Source organism: Oryza glaberrima, chromosome 2 (genome assembly GCF_000147395.1).
Source record: "Oryza glaberrima chromosome 2, OglaRS2, whole genome shotgun sequence".
Taxonomy (NCBI): domain Eukaryota; kingdom Viridiplantae; phylum Streptophyta; class Magnoliopsida; order Poales; family Poaceae; genus Oryza; species Oryza glaberrima.
Genome location: NC_068327.1, coordinates 20,610,660 through 20,628,653, shown reverse-complemented (window position 1 = coordinate 20,628,653; position 17,994 = coordinate 20,610,660). Strand labels below are relative to the sequence as shown.

The window sequence follows — 17,994 nt, the reverse complement described above, 5'->3', positions numbered from 1 at the left end:
AGAGAACACTGGTTAAATAAAGGTCAGTTCCTCAACTGGTATTCATAAGAAATTATGCCATTGCATTGTGCAGCTCCGTCATTTGATCCTCTTGAAAGTCATGAAATATGCTTATTTTTATTTCTTCAATCCTCTCACAGCGGGTAGACTAGCAATTTGCCTCAAGAATGGGCTTGTTTCAAAAAAGAAAAAAAATCAAAGAAAAACACAAATCAGACCCTCTCATGGATGGATCAAGGAGGATCGGAAGAATGGCCGACCTCACCTCTCTTTCATGGCCGGAGCACTACTTGTCATCGATTCTGCTGTATCCAAGATCTGCTAGGAGACAACTTCTCGACGCAACCGTAGATCAACGCTCGCTGGCTCACCGCCCCGCCACGGGACCCCGCCCCACCACGACGGGCATGGCACGGTTGGTCTCTCATCTGCAGGGTTAGACCATTCACAGTCATAGTAGAAAAAACCGGACCGGGCCGGCGGTTCAACCGGAAAGGTTTCCTCCAAAGATCGTTCAAGCAACCGACCCGGGATGAACCGGTTGAACCGGGCGGTTTTCCCTGCGAACCGATGAACCGGCCGGCTCAAGCTAGCTGGGCCACTTCATGGCATTTTTCTGTATGGGCCTTGTAGGAGTTAAGGCCCAACTTGACATTTATATGAGAAAAAATATTGCAGGCAGTGGGATTAGATCCCTCACTGCTAGGACTGCCAAGATTGAGGCTAACGCTTCTAACCACTGGACCAAACTAGCTATTGTGACTAAGAGGAAATACTAAGTATACATAATGTATAAACAGCGGTTCAACCGGTGACCCAACGGTTGAACCTGTAAACCGGTGAACCAAGCACTCCACCGGGTCAAGGACCGGTTCGGGTTTTCTTACTATGTTCACAGTGCACTGAGGTGTCATTAAGCTTCAGCTGGTTAGCTCAGAGACTGCTCTCCACCTCAGCATATTTCGTTGCCTCACCAAGAACGGGGAGTCAAAATATACTACACTTTCTTTATCAAAACTACAGCACCGGGCCCATACAATTTCGTGTGTTGTGCCCCTCCGGGAAGAGAGAGAGAGAGAGAGGACCGATAATCTCTTTTGTCCCCTTGGAAATCGACCCTGAATCTAGTGGTACATTAACGGAACCAGGATTATGGGAAAAACCTAATAGTTTTGGGGGAGGCTTAATACACTATATTGTTAGGTTAATTTCCAAATTAATTAGATGATTATATGTAAAAAATACATTTATTATTATTCAAAGCAATAAAAAAGAAATTACATGATTATTTATATTTTTAGAAAAAAAGGCTTTTGTCCTGCTTTTGATTGAAAGCAATCATGATTATTATTCAAACTAATAAAAAAAAGGAAAACTCAAACATGGGGCAAGGAGTGCCCCGTACAGCCCCTCTTGCTGCTGCTGCTGCTACTGCTACTACCATGATCTTCTCCCGATCTCTCCTAGGAGAATCCCGACGACCTCACCAACTCTCTCATATGATCTCTGACAAGGGGGGAAAACATGTTCCAGTTTTTGGTGCAACACGCGGAGAATTCAAGCAAGAGAATTTATTTTCTGCCAGTAAAATTTTTAACTTTATATCCATGTATGTTTTATTTTGAGAACTTATTTTTATATCCATGTGGCAATGGTATTGTGCTATATACTGCTACAAAGGATGAGATGACCACCATATAGATGTGAGTGAAATCACCTTGGGTGCAGTCAGGGTTACGTTGAATAGGGGTTTGTTTAACTGGTACTATAGCTCATGGGGTTAAAATGTTAAATTAGAACAATTCGAAAGTATGAACCTTTTCAGTTAAGAAGTAAAGTTGTATTTTGAGAAATAAGCAACATGGGTTTAGTACCAATAACCAGAAGGGAGGAAGGCTACTTGACTAGAGAACTTGAAGTCTTCGAGCCTTTCACATTCACGTTAGTTAATTAATAGTATGTTGATTCAGAAAGATGATAGCTACTTGACTGAATAAGGCCCCGTTTAGTTCCCCAAAATTTTTTCTCAAAAACATCACATCGAATCTTTGGACACATGCATGAAGTATTAGATGTAGATAAATGAAAAAACTAATTACACAGTTAGGAAGGAAATCGCGAGACGAATCTTTTGAGTCTAATTAGTCCATGATTAGCTATAAGTGCTGCAGTAACCCACATATGCTAATGACGGGTTAATTAGGCTCAAAAGATTCGTCTCGCGGTTTCCATGCGAGTTATGAAATTAGTTTTTTCATTCGTGTCCAAAAACCCCTTCCGACATCCGGTCAAACGTCCGATGTGACACCCAAAAATTTTCATTTCCTCAACTAAACACACCCTAATATGAAGTCTTGAGTCTTCCACATTAATACGTTTATACAGAGGGGTGATGTGATACAACATTGAATTTGATTGCTATATATATTCCTACTCTCTCCGTCCCAAAATAAACTTAACCTAAGCGAAGATGTAACCCCTCTTAATACAACGAATGTGGATAATCACTTTTAATACAATGAATTTGGATAATCCTCTATCCAGATTCATTGTAGTAGAAGGGGTCACATCCTCACTTCGGTTGAGTTTTTATTTGGAACGCAGGGAGTACCTTGTTTTGAAGTGGACTAGATGCCATCAAGTGTTCCAAGCCTGTTGCTTATTAATTTCTTTTGAATTTTGATGGTGATCTACAAACAGCAAGCGTGCAACTGTACCTTGTAATGCTTTATGAGGCGATTGATGACAGTAGAAATTAATTCTGTTCAGAAGACGTATAGAGTAGGTTTTAACTGGTTACTCGGCGGGTAATGGTAATCACAGTCTCTGCATACTGTAGCTACCTAAATCTGAGAGATAATTAACGAAGGAATAGTACTATACAAGCTACAGCTAGTGCCTGGGAAAGAACATTAAAACCAACCTCTAGGCTCTAGCCAAGCCCTCTCTACTCTAGCAAAGCAATGGAACCCTTATCTCTCCTAAAATTGGTCCTGCCATTAGCTATGCTACTATTTCCACCACTTCTCCCTCCTACCATTGCCATGTCATCCATTGAAGAGCAAGCTGGAGCTCTGATTGCCTGGAAGGCCACCCTGCAAACCCAGCAACCCCTGCAGTCTTGGGATAGCAAGGCACTGCCATGCAGCAACTGGCGTGGCATCGGGTGTGGCGCACGACAAGGGCGCATGGTTATCACCAAGATTGCTCTGCGGGGAATGAGGCTGAGGGGTTCACTCGAGGCCCTCAACTTCTCGGCCCTGATGACCCTAACAAGCATTGATCATGACCCTAACAAGCATTGATCTCTCGTACAACATGCTTACTGGGAGGATCCCTCGGAGTATCACGTCCCTCAGAGAGCTCAGATCACTGCTCCTGCACAACAATCAGATAAGGGGATCCTTATTCCAATTGGCCTTAGGAGCTTTAACAAAACTGAGGTTCTTAGTGCTAAGCAATAATTTACTTTCGAGTTCTGTACCAAAGGAAATAGGTGAGCTAGAAAGACTTGTGAGCCTAAACTTGTCAAGCAATCAACCGAGTGGTTATACTGGATTTGTCCAATAACAACCTTATTGGTCTTCTAGACAACTTGTTCATACCAAACAAACCAGGTAAATGCGGCAATCTATCATCTCAGTCAAATCTAAAGTTTTTAGAACTATCTAGAAACCACTTAATTGGTCCAATTCCCATCAGTTGGGAAACAATGACCCTAGAATACCTAAATCTTAGTCGAAACAATCTTGTTGATTCCATCCCAACCAAGATCAATAAGTTAATAGAGCTCAAGTCCTTGGATCTTTCAAATAATAACCTCTCTGGTCATATTCCTGAGCAGATTGGAAATTTGGTGGAGTTGAGGTTCATAAAACTTAATTCCAATAAATTATTAGGTACCATTCCAAATAATATAGGGAATCTGACTAAAATCACTACCTTGAACCTCTATAGTAATACACTTTCTGGGCATATTTCTCAAGAACTAGGTAAGCTAGTGAATTTAGAGAATTTTGATCTTTCCGAAAACATGCTCACAGGTTCCATTCCAAACACCTTAGGGAATTTGACTAAACTCACTGACTTGCAAATTTTTGGAAACCAACTTTCTGGACACATTCCTCAAGAACTAGGTTATACCTGGTGAACTTAAAGAACTTATTGCTTTTCTCAAACAACCTGACAGGTTTGATCCTGAGTAGCTTAGGGAATTTGTCTAAACTCTCCCACTTGTTTCTTTGGCACAATCAATTTTCTGGGAATATTTCTCAAGAACTAGGTAAGCTTGTGAATTTAGAGAACTAAGATCTTTCCGAAAACATGCTCACAGGCTCCATTCCAAACTGCTTAGGGAATTTGACTAAACTCACTAATTTGTCGCTTTCTGTAAACAACCTTTCTGGGCTTATTTCTCAAGAATTAGGTAAGCTGATGAATTTAGAGAATTTAGGACTTTTCGAAAACAAGCTCACAGGTTCCATTCCAAACAACTTAGGGAATTTGACTAAACTCACTGACTTATCACTTTTTGAAAACAACCTTTCTAGACACATTCCTCAAGAACTAGGTTACCTGGTGAACTTAAAGAACTTATCGCTTTCTTCAAACAACCTCATAGGTTTGATCCCAGATAGCTTATGGAATCTATCTAAACTCTCCCACTTATCTCTTTGGCATAATCAACTTTCTGGCTTATTTCTTAAGAACTATATAAGCTGGTGAATTTAGAGAAATGAGATCTTTCCTTAAACATGCTCACAGGTTCCATTCCAAACTGCTTTGGGCCTTTGACTAAACTCACTTTCTTATCAATGTTTGAAAACCAACTTTCTGGACCCATTCCTCAAAACATTGGCCTCTTCATGAATCTAAATGTTTTGGAAATTGGTCTTAACAATATCTCTGGTGAGTTACCACCGGGTCTGTGCTTAGGGGGGGGGGGGGGGGGGGGGTAGTGAGAATTTTTACCAGTTCACGACAACGGACTGGTTGGACCCTTTCCAACAAGCTTGCTAAACTGCAAAACCCTAGTTAGAGTACGTCTTGAGCAAAATCAACTTGAAGGAGATATCTCCGAGCTGGGCCTTCATCCAAACCTTGTCTATATTGACATGAGCTCAAATAAACTGTTTGGACTATTATCTCATCACTGGGGTGAGTGCACCAAACTTACCGCTCTACGTGCATCAAATAATCGCATCACTGGAGCCATACCATCGAGCATGGGGAAATTGTCTCAGTTAGGGAGACTTGATGTTTCATCGAATAAAATTGAAGAACACATTCCACCAGAAATTGGTAACATAGTGTCTCTATTCAATTTGCGCCTTGCAAACAACATGCTCCAGGGAAACATACCAAAGGAAGTAGGCTCTCTACAAAATTTGGAGTATTTAGACTTGTCATCGAACAACCTAAGTGGACGGATACAAGGATCGATTGAGAACTGTTTGAAACTTAGATCACTGACTAGGACTTAATCACCTTGACGGAAGCATTCCCATTAAACTAGGGATGTTGGTAAACCTCCAAGAATTGTTGGATCTAAGTGACAATTCATTTGCCGGGATCATACCAAGTCAGCTGGGTGCTTTGAGCATGCTCGAAGGTCTGAATCTTTCACACAACACACTGAACGGCAGCATACCGCCATCATTTCAGGGTATGATCAGTCTCTCATTACTGGATGTATCATATAATAAATTGGAAGGGCCAGTGCCACATATTAACTTCTTGGAAGAAGCCCCGATTGAGTGGTTCGTGCACAATAAAAAGTTGTGTGGTACAGTCAGAGCTTTACCCCCTTGCGACCTTACTCAGAAAGGTGGCCAAGGAAAGAAATTCAAAACCATTTTACTTGGTATAGCTAGTGCTGCTGGCATTTCTATTGTTTTTACCGTAGCACTAGTGGCACGGCAATGCAAAAAGAAGAGATATGGGGAGCAAAGGGAAAATGGAGTTACAGACACAAAAGTGTTTTCAGTCTGGAACTTTGAGGGAGGAGATGCGTGCAAGCAAATTTTTGAAGCAACAAAGTATTTTAATGAAACTCACTGCATTGTAACAGGAGGAAATGGATCCGTCTACAGAACTCTGTTACCAACAGGTGAGATATTTGCAGTAAAGAAAATTCATATGATGGAATATGACGAAATAATATTTTAAGTGAGAAATAGATGCTTTGACGAGAATTCGGCATCGAAATATTGTGAAGCTCTTTGGGTACTGTTCTGCGGTTCATGGAAAATTTCTTGTCTACGAATACATGGATAGAGGAAGCTTGTCAAGATATTTGGAGAACCATAACAACGTAATTGAATTGGATTAGATGCACAGAATAAATATTGCAAAGGATGTTGCTAATGCTTTGTCTTACATACATCATGATTGCTCTGCACCCATAGTCCATTGAGATATAACAAGCAACAACATTTTGCTCGATCAGGAATTTAGAGCTTGCATATCTGCTTTCAGTGATGATTAGTAGTAGCTGCTTAAAACAGTTTGGTTTTATCATTTTTGAAATTGTTCACGAGATAAGCTGAGAATTGCGTACTGTTTGCCTGACATACAAAACGGAACCTGATAAATTGCAGAATTTTCAGGTCATCTTAGTTCTCAGAGCTTCAGTAGACTCGGAACGTAAGTTGAGAGAATGTGTAATATTGTTTTTTCCGCCTCTGTGCCTCATGCGGCATGTCACGCTTCTCCCACGATCACCTCCCCTTCCAACCGTCGCCGTCACCACCGCTGCGTTTGGCCATCACTCCCACCTTCTCCACTTAGTGTTAGAATAGGTGTTGAATATATCCTTGTCTTATGAAGTCATAGGACTAGGATATCCAACAGACAGAATAATTTCTTTCTACAAAGCAAAATTAATGGACAATCTGACTGAACAACTCATCGATGTTGAAACTGATGCAACTCAGATCGTCCATCTCGATGAAGTTGATGTTGCAAACTGCAAAGGTCATCCATGCTCTCTAGAACTCCAAAATCCGTGAGAATTGGCACCTCCATGACGCCTGATGAAGGAGTGCTTCTTTTGCTTATCAGGCGATGATGTCACGCCTTTTGCTGGAGAGTCGTCCATCATACCGGATGGATGAATCGGTGAACTGAGAAATGATCGAACCACACCAATTACACCTCTCATCACCATAAACTCAAGACAAATATCATACCTTAGGCTGTACAAAGAACTGCGGAAAGCACAAATTCTTTAGGACCAGTAATTGATTTGGCGAGCCGGGTCGTCTGAGGGTTCGCCACAGTTCATTTCTTATGAATGTATCGATTAGCTCTGTTGATAAGGATCATGATGAAATTGCAAGTACTGATGGATTGAGACCCGATCTGTTCCGATCCTTTGGCATGGGAAATCCTTCCTTTTACTCTCTCTTTTGAATGAGTCATGGTGCGCTCATCAAGAAGGGGAAAGATGGATGGGAAATGCTTGTCAAGCTGGTTCTTTAAAGAATAGCATCCTCGTCTTCCTAGTGAAAAGCGCATTGGGATTCTCTACTTGTGGTGGTTGTGAGCCATGTGATGGGAAACCTTCCCGCACTATTCAGAGAGCACTCAAAGACGAATGAGAGGTTCACCACCACCCATATACTAGATCAAAGAAAAACATTGGGCTTCCATCAAGCCACTACTACATCGATTTCATTAGGAATCGAGGATCTTTTAACAATACCCTCTAAGGGATGACAATGCAGCGATTATCATTGGTCAAAAAGGAAATCAAAAGGAACTCACATTTTTGGCGCGATCGCCGAGGAAGCAGCTTTGATCGGCGCCATTAGAGCAAGTTTAATAGTATAGACAGCTGTAAGTTGTAATCTATAGATAGTTTATACATGTCATCTATAGATAGTTTTAGAGGTGCTTCAACCCCGCTGTGAGCGCCGTCGCTCCAGTGTGCCACGCCCGCCGCCGTGCATCGCGCAACCACGGAGCCATCCCAACCGTCGTGCGCCGCCTCAATCACCGCGCGCCGCCCCAGCCGAGAGAGGGAGGGAGTCGCCTCTGCCGCCGCTGTTGCAAGAGAAGGGTGAGGAAGGGAGCCGCGGCCTAGCGCCGCCACTACTGCCGTGCGACGATTTCTCTGCGCTTTCTTCCGTCGTCGCGAGAGATGGGTGAGGAAGGGGTTGGGAATGTGTTGCTCGCCCGATGCAGGAGGGGATCGAAGGGGGTAGGGCGGTGGCATTTTCCTATAATTTCGGTGAAAAGGAATGGGTAGCGCTATAATTATTTTCGGAGAGGAGCCGTGGAGCTACGTTTTCGCCACTCCACCTCGGCAATACAATATTTTGGAGCGATCCACCCCGCTCCGATCTAGTTTTTGGCGAATCTGGACCGTTTGGTTGAGCTCCAGCTCCAGGTAAAGTGAATCTAGGAGCTGGAGCTGTACCAAACAAACGTAATTTCTGTAATAGATAGCTCTAATCTCTTGACTATAAAAATAGTTTACTATAAAGTGGGTCTAACCTCCTCTCTCCCTCCTACCATTTCTCTTTTCCCTCCTATCTTGTGCGTAGGCTAGCATGGTTTCACCGATCACAAAGAGCTGAGCATGGAATGAGGCCCACCAGGTGTGGAGGAATGTGTTGTAGTTGGTGCTTATTTTGTGGCCCGCATCCCTTCTCTCTTCCTCTCTCTTTCAACGCACCAAACAATCTAACATGGTATTTTTTATCTAACTAAACAGTTCTATTGTACCTGCTCTTCGAGTAATTGGGAAGGTCCACCACCGATGCAAGAAGAACAACGAGTAATCCGGAATGCAGTACAGGCTCCCAATCTATTGCTAATTATACAAGCCGACAACCCATGCGTTGCACGGGCTATTGTTATTAATTTTATAAGCAATACACTTTTCTTTGTATTCTGATTTTAATTCACGCTAAAGCCTTATTATAGTATATTTTTTGGAGTTTTTTATATTAATATAGTTTAGAAATTATGAATTACTAAGTATCAAGAGAGAGTCTTAATTATTTTTTTCACCATTTAATAATTTTGATTTCGACAACACATCAATAGTGAGAATAATGAGTTGTGTTTGACAATTGGCATGGAGTCACAATTAAATATAGATTTTTTATATATTCTAATAAAAAATTCGACGATGAAAATTTCTTATTGATGGCTTTGGGCACATATTTGCACGTGTTATCAATATATTGTTCATATGATTTTTTCAATATTTACTTCCTTCGTTCCATATTATAATACTTTCTAGCATTGCTCACATTAATATATAGATGTTAATGAATTTAAACACATATGTAACGAAGGGAGTATATACTTTTTCATCACATAGAACATGGAAACACACAAACGCAGCCACGCACACACAATGGTTGTGTCTAGATTCATTAACATCTATATTAATATGGGCAATGCTAGAAAGTCTTATAATATGAAACGGAAGGAGTATATACTTTTTCATCACATAGAATATGGAAATGCACAAACGCAGTCACCCACACAACGTTACACAATCAAGGTGTGCCCTTAACACATGTGTGTACATAACCAAATAAAAATATATTAAAATACTACTAGATAGAGATGTGTTCAAACTTGATTTGCTTACCTTAATGCATTGACCCTTCCATCAATCCATAATCACCTTGTCATTAAGTTCTGCTTATCTACACAAACAGGGATGATTACGTTCTCATTGAGAACATGGAATTATCAATGGTAAAAACAGGATCGTTAAATCAATAAAATTAGCAGTAAGTTATGCAAAGTGAGATCAGCATATATAAAGAAAAAGCTACATATATATATATATAGAGAGAGAGAGAGAGAGTAAAATTGTTTAGTGCTCCATGGTGCCCATACTCCAACATTATCCACCGATCAGCTGCTTTAAGATCTGTGCTACTCATAACAGGGTGTTCAAAATCTGGTTTGAGTCACCTTTCCATTTGTTTATCCTTGCATGATTTGCATGTATTCATTTCCATATAATTTTGCATGCAATTAGTTTCCAAAAGAGCATGAACGTGATTGAGTTTCCTATTTTAAGATCGTACAAAAAAAAATCAGGCACCCAAATTTCGGTGTGATTGATTTATTTCCATCAACACCGGTGTGCACTTTCCATTTCTGATGTACATATATATGCCTAGAGATGTTCTTTTGTAAATAGGTATATTCCGAATTATAATCGTGGAACATCACACGAACCCAATATATGTGTTTAAATACTCCTAAGTATATAATATGTACGTGTTCTAAGGTATACATACTACCTAGTATGCGTGTTTAAATAGGTATACAACTAATATATAAGAAATGATATTTACCCAAAATATGTATTTTAGTGGGTATATTCACCTAAAATATACCTAGTATGCGTGTTTGCGTAGGTATATACCGAATAGAATCTACCCAATATGCGTGTTTAAATACTCCTAAGACATGCATGTTCTAAATGGTTATTTATATACCTACTTTACACATACCCCAGAACTGATTATTTATACCTAGAAAATTGCAAAAAAGGAAAAGATAATTACTGATGTGACTTTGCGAGTTCTCCCGGTGCATCATCCATGGATTTCACAATTAGCACCCAATTAGGAGTTGGACTTGAGCAGTACGTACAGAAATTATAAATCTCAGCCATTGAAACTTGCATTACCGGCCGGTATGAGTTCCGATTGATAGAGAAAACAGTTAGCCAAAACAATACGCAGGTATGGCTGAAAATTCTAAGTACGTATGGTGGGCAATAGATTAGATGGGTTCGATCGTATTCACGATGAGATTACACTAATGGGCCCATAATTGTTTAATTGTATGTTTTGTTTAATTTAATACTCCCTCCACATTTTAATGTATGACACCGTTGACTTTTTATCAAAGTTTGACTATTCGTTTTATTCAAAATTTTTGTGCAAATATGAAAATATTTATGTCATGCTTAAAGAACATTTGATGATGAGTCATAATAAAATAAATGATAATTACATAAATTTTTTGAATAAGACAAATGGTCAAACGTTGGATAAAAAGTCAACGGCGTCATACATTAAAATATGGAGGTAGTATATTTTAACACCATAGAATGGTCATGATAATACGATTTATCTCTATCTCTACTACTTAAAAAGTTGAAGATGTTTCCATCGTCCGTCCGTGATAAAATAAAGGGCGAAGTAAAAAAACAATCCATCGACAATCCGATTTGGTTAGCAATAGTGATGGAAAAAATTGCAAAAAAAAAAGAAGAGAGAAACCATCCACGGATTCACATCCGATTCATCACATGTTCACCTCGTCGGGCAACCGATTCATCACAAGATTCAATCATAAGGAAGGCGAAAATCGAATAAAAAAGAGAAACAAAACGTGCAAAAAACAAAAACTCTCTTTCAAACATTCATCACAAAAAGAAATTTACGAGGGGGATGGAGGAACCCAGCGTGGCCACCACCGCCACCCGCAACCGCACTCGTCCCCATCATGTCTGCCGCCACGCCAGCTCAAACCGCCGCCTGCTACTACGTCCAACACCGAAAGAGGGGGATGGAGGAGGAGGCCGTCGCCGCTGCCAGCGAAGAGGACTGCCACAACATGGAGAGGAGGACGGGGTGGAGCGGGTGGCTGACCGGAGCAGTCCGGAGCGGCTCTTGTGCCACCGCCGCCGCTCGCGGTGGGGGAGGCGTCGCCGCTGCCGCCGCTAGATGAGATGGAGAGGGTATTTAAGAAGTTTCGTTAAGATATCACTCTTAACCGAAAAATACAGGCCATAATACCACAAAAATACTCCTATCGCTAGTCGCTACCCTTCTTCCACCTCCGTCGAGATGAGGATGCCGAATTGAAGACCACCAGTCCACCGTTGCCTCCTCGGCGGGCGCGTCGATGGACGCTGGCCACCCCGACCCCCACCCCACTGCGACGGACGTGCTGCTACGGTTGGTCTCTCGTCTGCGCCCGCCGCCATCATTCTCCCCGCCGGCGACCCCCTCCCCTACCCATGGAAATCGACCCCAAATCCAGTGGCATGGGCCAGTGCAGGAAGAACGGATTAAAGGTCAGTTCCTCTTCCTCTCCGCTAGTATCCAATGGGGATTAAATTTTAATTACGCCATGTCACTGGCAGTGTACAGGCGGCTCTGCCTTCGATCCAATCGGGTTTGGTGGAACCTGCTTCTTTTTCTCCCTTAAATTATGTTCCAGCATCAATGATTTGATTATGATGTGTGGAGATGCGGTGTGGGAAGTAGAGGGGATATATAGTTTAATTGGTCTTTGTACACACACAGTATAAACTAGCACCTTTGTCCTACTATATACTCCCTCCTTCCCTAAATGTTTGACACCTTTAAATATGTTTGACTGTTCGTTTTATTGAAAAACTTTTGTGATATATGTAAAACTATATGTATACATAAAAGTATATTTAACAATAAATCAAATGATAGAAAAAGAATTAACAATTACTTAAATTTTTTGAATAAGACGAACGGTCAAACATTTTTAAAAAAGCTAACGGCGTCAAATATTTTGGGATGGAGGTAGTATTCAGTAACAAGTAGGAGTACATTTGTGGTTCGAAGCAATAAGCAAAGTGAGTTTGGAATACTGTTCCAATCAATAACCAGCAAGCGAACAAAGATACTGGACTTGAGAATCTGATGTCTCAATTCTTCCACATTTGTCTGTCCCCTAGAGTTTTTTTTTTTAATGGAGTCTGTCCCCTAGAGTTGATGCCGAAAGAATCATGTGATACTCTATATAAGTTACTGGAAGGTAAAGAACATTACAAACCAACCTCTAGCCAAGTGCTCTACTCTAGCCAAGCCATGGAACCCTTATCTCTCCTAAAATTGGTCCTGCCATTAGCTATACTACTATTTCCACCACTTCTCCCTCCTGCCATTGCCATGCCATCCATTGAAGAGCAAGCTGGAGCTCTGATTGCCTGGAAGGCAACCCTGCAAACCCAGCAACCCCTGTAGTCTTGGGATAGCAAGGCACTGCCATGCAGCAATTGGCGTGGCATCGGGTGCGGCGCAGGACAAGGGCAAATGGTGATCACCAAGATTTCTCTGCATGGAATGAGGCTGAGGGGCTCTCTCGAGGCCCTCAATTTTTCTGCCCTGACGACCCTGACAAGCATCGACCTCTCACACAACAGGCTTACAGGGATGATCCCTCAGAGTATCATGTCCCTGAAAGAGCTCAGAGCCTTGATCCTACACAAAAATCAGATAAGGGGCTCCTTATTCCCAGCCTTAACTACTTTAACAAAGCTGAGGGTCTTAGTGCTAAGCAATAATTTGCTTTCGAGTTCAATACCAAAGGAAATAGGTCAGCTAGAAAGACTTGAGAGCCTAAAGTTGTCGAACAATCAATTGGGTGGTAAAATACCTTCTACAATTGGGTGCCTCAAGAAGTTGATTAGATTGGATTTGTCCAATAACAACCTTATTGGTAGTTTAGACAACTTGTTTGTAACAAACAAGCCAGGAAGATATAATAATAAATCATTTCTGTCAAATCTAAAGGTTTTATCACTATCCGAAAACCACTTAACTGGTTTAATTCCCCAAGAGTTTGGAGACTTAGTGAGCCTGGCATACCTTGATCTTAGTCAAAACAGTCTTGTTAATCCCATTCCAACCAAGATCAACAACTTAACAAAACTCAAGTCATTGGATCTTTCAGATAATAACCTTTCTGGACATATTCCTGAGCAAATTGGAAATTTGGTGAAGTTAAGGTCCTTAAAACTTAATTCTAACAAATTCTTAGGTGCTATTCCAAATAATTTAGGGAACCTGACTAAAATCACTACCTTATACCTCTATAGCAATGCACTTTCTGGGCATGTTTTTCAAGAACTAGGTAACCTGGTGAATTTAGAGGATTTAGATCTTTCTGACAACATGCTCACAGGTTCCATCCCGAACAGCTTAAGGAATTTGGTTAAACTCTCCACCTTATCTCTTTGGACAAACCAACTTTCTGGGTGCATTTCTCAAGATCTAGGTAGCCTGTTGAACCTAAAGGACCTATGGCTTCATGACAACAAGCTCATAGGTTCTATTCCAAATAGCTTAGGGAATTTGGCGAGACTATCCAGCTTATATCATAGTACAAATCAACTTTCTGGGTACATCCCCCAAGAATTGGGTTACCTGTTGAACCTGAAGGTCCTATGGCTGAGTGACAACAATCTCATAGGTTTCATCCCAAACAACTTAGGGAATTTGACTAAACTCAATATCTTGGACCTTAGTAACAATACACTCACATGTCATATCCCAAATAATATTTGTAATTTGAGTAAACTCTCCTTGTTGCTTCTTTGGGACAATCAACTTTCTGGACACATTTTTCAAGAAGTAGGTAACCTGGTGAATTTAGAGAAATTAGATCTTTCCGACAACATGCTCACAGGTGACATTCCAAATAGCTTACAGAGTTCCATCATGAACAACATAGGGAATTTGACTAGACTCTCCACCTTATCTCTTTGGGGAAACCAACTTTCTAGGTACATTCCTCGAGGACTAGGTAAACTAGTGAATTTAGAGGATTTGGATATTAGTGAAAACATGCTCACAGGTTCCATCCCGAACAACCTAGGAAATTTGACTAAACTCACTCTCTTATATCTTCGTTCTAACCAACTTTCTGGATCCATTCCTCAAGAAATTGGCAGCTTAATGAATCTAAATGTTTTGGAAATCGACCTTAACAATCTCTCTGGTGAGTTACCATCGGGTCTGTGCGCGGGAGGCCAGCTACAAAATTTTACGGCTGCTGACAACAACCTAGTTGGACCATTGCCAACAAGCTTGCTAAACTGCAAATCCCTAGTTAGGGTTCGTCTTGAGCGAAACCAACTTGAAGGAGATATCTCCAAGTTGGGCCTTCATCCAAACCTTGTGTATATTGATATGAGCTCAAATAAACTATTTGGACAATTATCTCATCACTGGGGTGAGTGCGCGAAACTTACCACTCTACTTGCGTCAAATAATCGCATCACTGGAGTCATACCATCAAGCATGGGGAAACTGTCTAAGTGAGAGAGACTTGATGTTTCATCAAATAAAATCGAAGGACATATTCCACCTGAAATTGGTAACCTAGTGTCTCTATTCAATTTGAGCCTTGCAAACAACTTGCTCCAGGGAAGCAATATCGGTGGAAGTAGGTTCTCTACAAAATCTCGAATATTTGGATTTATCAGCAAACAATTTAAGTGGGCCAATACAAGGATCAGTTGAAAACTATTTAAAACTTAGTTTACTAAAGCTGGGGCATAATCACCTCGATAGAAGCTTTCCTATTAAACTAGGGATGCTGATAAACCTTTAAGAATTGTTGGATCTAAGTGACAATTCATTTGTTGGGATCATACCAAGTCAGCTGGGTGGTTTGAGCATGCTTGAAGCTCTGAATCTTTCACACAACACATTAAACGGCAGCATACCACCATCATTTAAGGGTATGATCAGCCTCTCATCCATGGATGTGTCTTACAATAATTTGGAAGGGCCAGTTCCACATATTAAGTTCTTGGAAGAAGCTCCGGTTGAGTGGTTCACACACAATAAACACTTGTGCGGTACAGTCAAAGCTTTACCTCCTTGCGATTTTACTCAAAAAGGCGGCCAAGGAAAGAAATTCAAACCCATTTTACCTTGTATAGCTGCTGCTGCTGGCATATCTGTTGTGTTCATCACAATACTAATGACATGGCAATGCAGAAACAAGAAACCTGAGGAGCAAAGTAAAAATGGAGTTGGAGACCCGAAAGTGTTTTCAGTCTAGAACTTTGATGGAGGAAACATGTGCAAGCAGATTTTTGAAGCCACAGAAAATTTTGATGAAACTCATTGCATTGGTACAGGAGGCAACGGATCTGTCTACAGAGCTAAATTATCAACTGGTGAGATATTTGCAGTAAAGAAAATTCATATGTCGGATGATGAAGAGCTAATATTTAAGCGGGAAGTAGATGCTTTGATGAATATTCGACATCGAAATATTGTGAAACTCTTTGGGTACTGTTCTGCAGTTCATGGCAAATTTCTTGTCTACGAATACATGGATAGAGGAAGCATATCAAGATATTTGGGGAACCATAACAGCGTAATTAAATTGGATTGGATGCGAAGAATAAATATTGTAAAGGATGTTGCTAATGCTTTGTCTTACATACATCATGATTGCTTTGCACCCATAGTCCATCGAGATATAACAAGCAAAAACATTTTGCTCGATCAAGAATTCAGAGCTTGCATATCTGATTTTGGTATAGCCAAAATTCTAGATGTGGAGGCATCAAACTGCACAAAGCTTGCTGGAACTAAGGGTTATCTTGCTCCAGGTAAATTTTATAACATATCACTTACATCATTTTGTATTTTTGCTTATCTTTTGACAATTATTTGAGCTAACAAAATCTTAAATATTGATGTGGCAGAGCTTGCATATATAACAAGGGTGACAGAAAAGTGTGATGTTTATAGCTTCGGAGTGCTCGTCTTTGAGGTTTTTATAGGGCATCATCCTGGTGATTTCCTCTCATCCCTCTCCATGGCCAACGAATGTACATTGCTGAAGGATTTGCTGGACACCCGGCTCCCACTTCCTAAATCTGAGACAGCAAGTGAAATATTTAGAGTGATCATGGCTGGTGTGCAGTGCTTAAACCCCAACCCATCATGTCGCCCAACGATGCGGCATGTGACTCGGATGTTCTTAGCTGAAGGACCTCACAATGCTGACCATCTACATGTTGACATAACCATCCCTGCGTACTACCAGTGAATGTTGTCAGAAAATTGCTGTTTCTCATGTTGCTCAGAGTTTTTTCCCCACAAGAATGTGGCAATTCACACCATAGGTATGTCAGTCTATTGCACCTGTTAATGTCAACTTGTCAAGTACTATAAAGCATCACTTGTATGATGATTTGTGTTCTCTCTACTTCGTTGGTGTTAATTGTGTGGTTGTCAAACATATCTGCATTTTGTACACGACCCTAGTACGTATTGCTAGTGATATTCTTGTGCTTACTATGCTACCTTGTTTGATCAATCTGCTTTGTTGTAAATTGTAATACGAATCTCTAAGATTTATAATGGATGGTATATATGGCTACCATATTTTTCTGACTACATGGCTATTTCCATCTCTTGAACTTGGAGGCTTCTTGTTCTCGTATTCTAGGAAATACTGTATAATTGTATGTTTAATATCGAAGTTGTCAGATGCATCTTTTGTCTCTGGTCTCCTTATGTTTGGTATGTTTCAGTGTACGTTGATTAGTAGTAGCTACTTAAAACGGTTTGGTTTTATCATTTGTGAATCTGTTCATGAGATAAGTTGAGAATTGTGTACTGTCTTCCTAACATACAAAACGGAGGCTGATAAATTGCAGAATTTTCAAGTCATCTCAGTTCTCAGAGCTTCAGTAGACTCGGAACGTCAGTTGAGAGAATGTGTAATATCGCTTTTTCCGCCTCCGTGCCTCATGTGGAATGTCACGCTTCTCCCACGATCACCTCCCCTTCCAACCATTGCCATCGCCGCCGCCACATTTTGCCGTCACTCACACCCTCTCCACTTATAGTGTTAGAATAGGTGTCAAATATCCTTGTCTTATGAAGTCATAGGACTAGGATATCCATGGATGACCTTTGCAGTTTACAACATCAACTTCATCGAGATGGACGATCTGAGTTGCATCAGTTTCAACATTGATGAGTTGTTCGGTCAGATCGTCCATTAATTGTGCTTCGTAGAAAGAAATTCTTCTGCTTATTAGAACTCCAAAATCAGCGAGCACTGGCACCTCCATGACGCACGATGAAGGAGTGCTTCTTCTGTTTATTAGACGACGACGTCATGCCTTCTGCTAGAGAGTCGTCCATCACACCCGATGACTGGAGCAGCTCTGATTGGCGCCATTAGAGCAAGTTTAATAGTATAGAAAGT

At 40.9% G+C, this 17,994-nt stretch overlaps 2 pseudogenes; both read left to right on the top strand.

Moving 5' to 3' along the window:
* The first annotated feature begins 3,712 nt into the window (after window positions 1–3,712).
* LOC127762581 (MDIS1-interacting receptor like kinase 2-like) lies at window positions 3,713–6,331 on the top strand (annotated as a pseudogene).
* A 6,733-nt stretch (window positions 6,332–13,064) lies between these two features.
* On the top strand, window positions 13,065–16,824 carry LOC127762580 (LRR receptor-like serine/threonine-protein kinase RGI1; annotated as a pseudogene).
* Window positions 16,825–17,994: the final 1,170 nt, after the last annotated feature.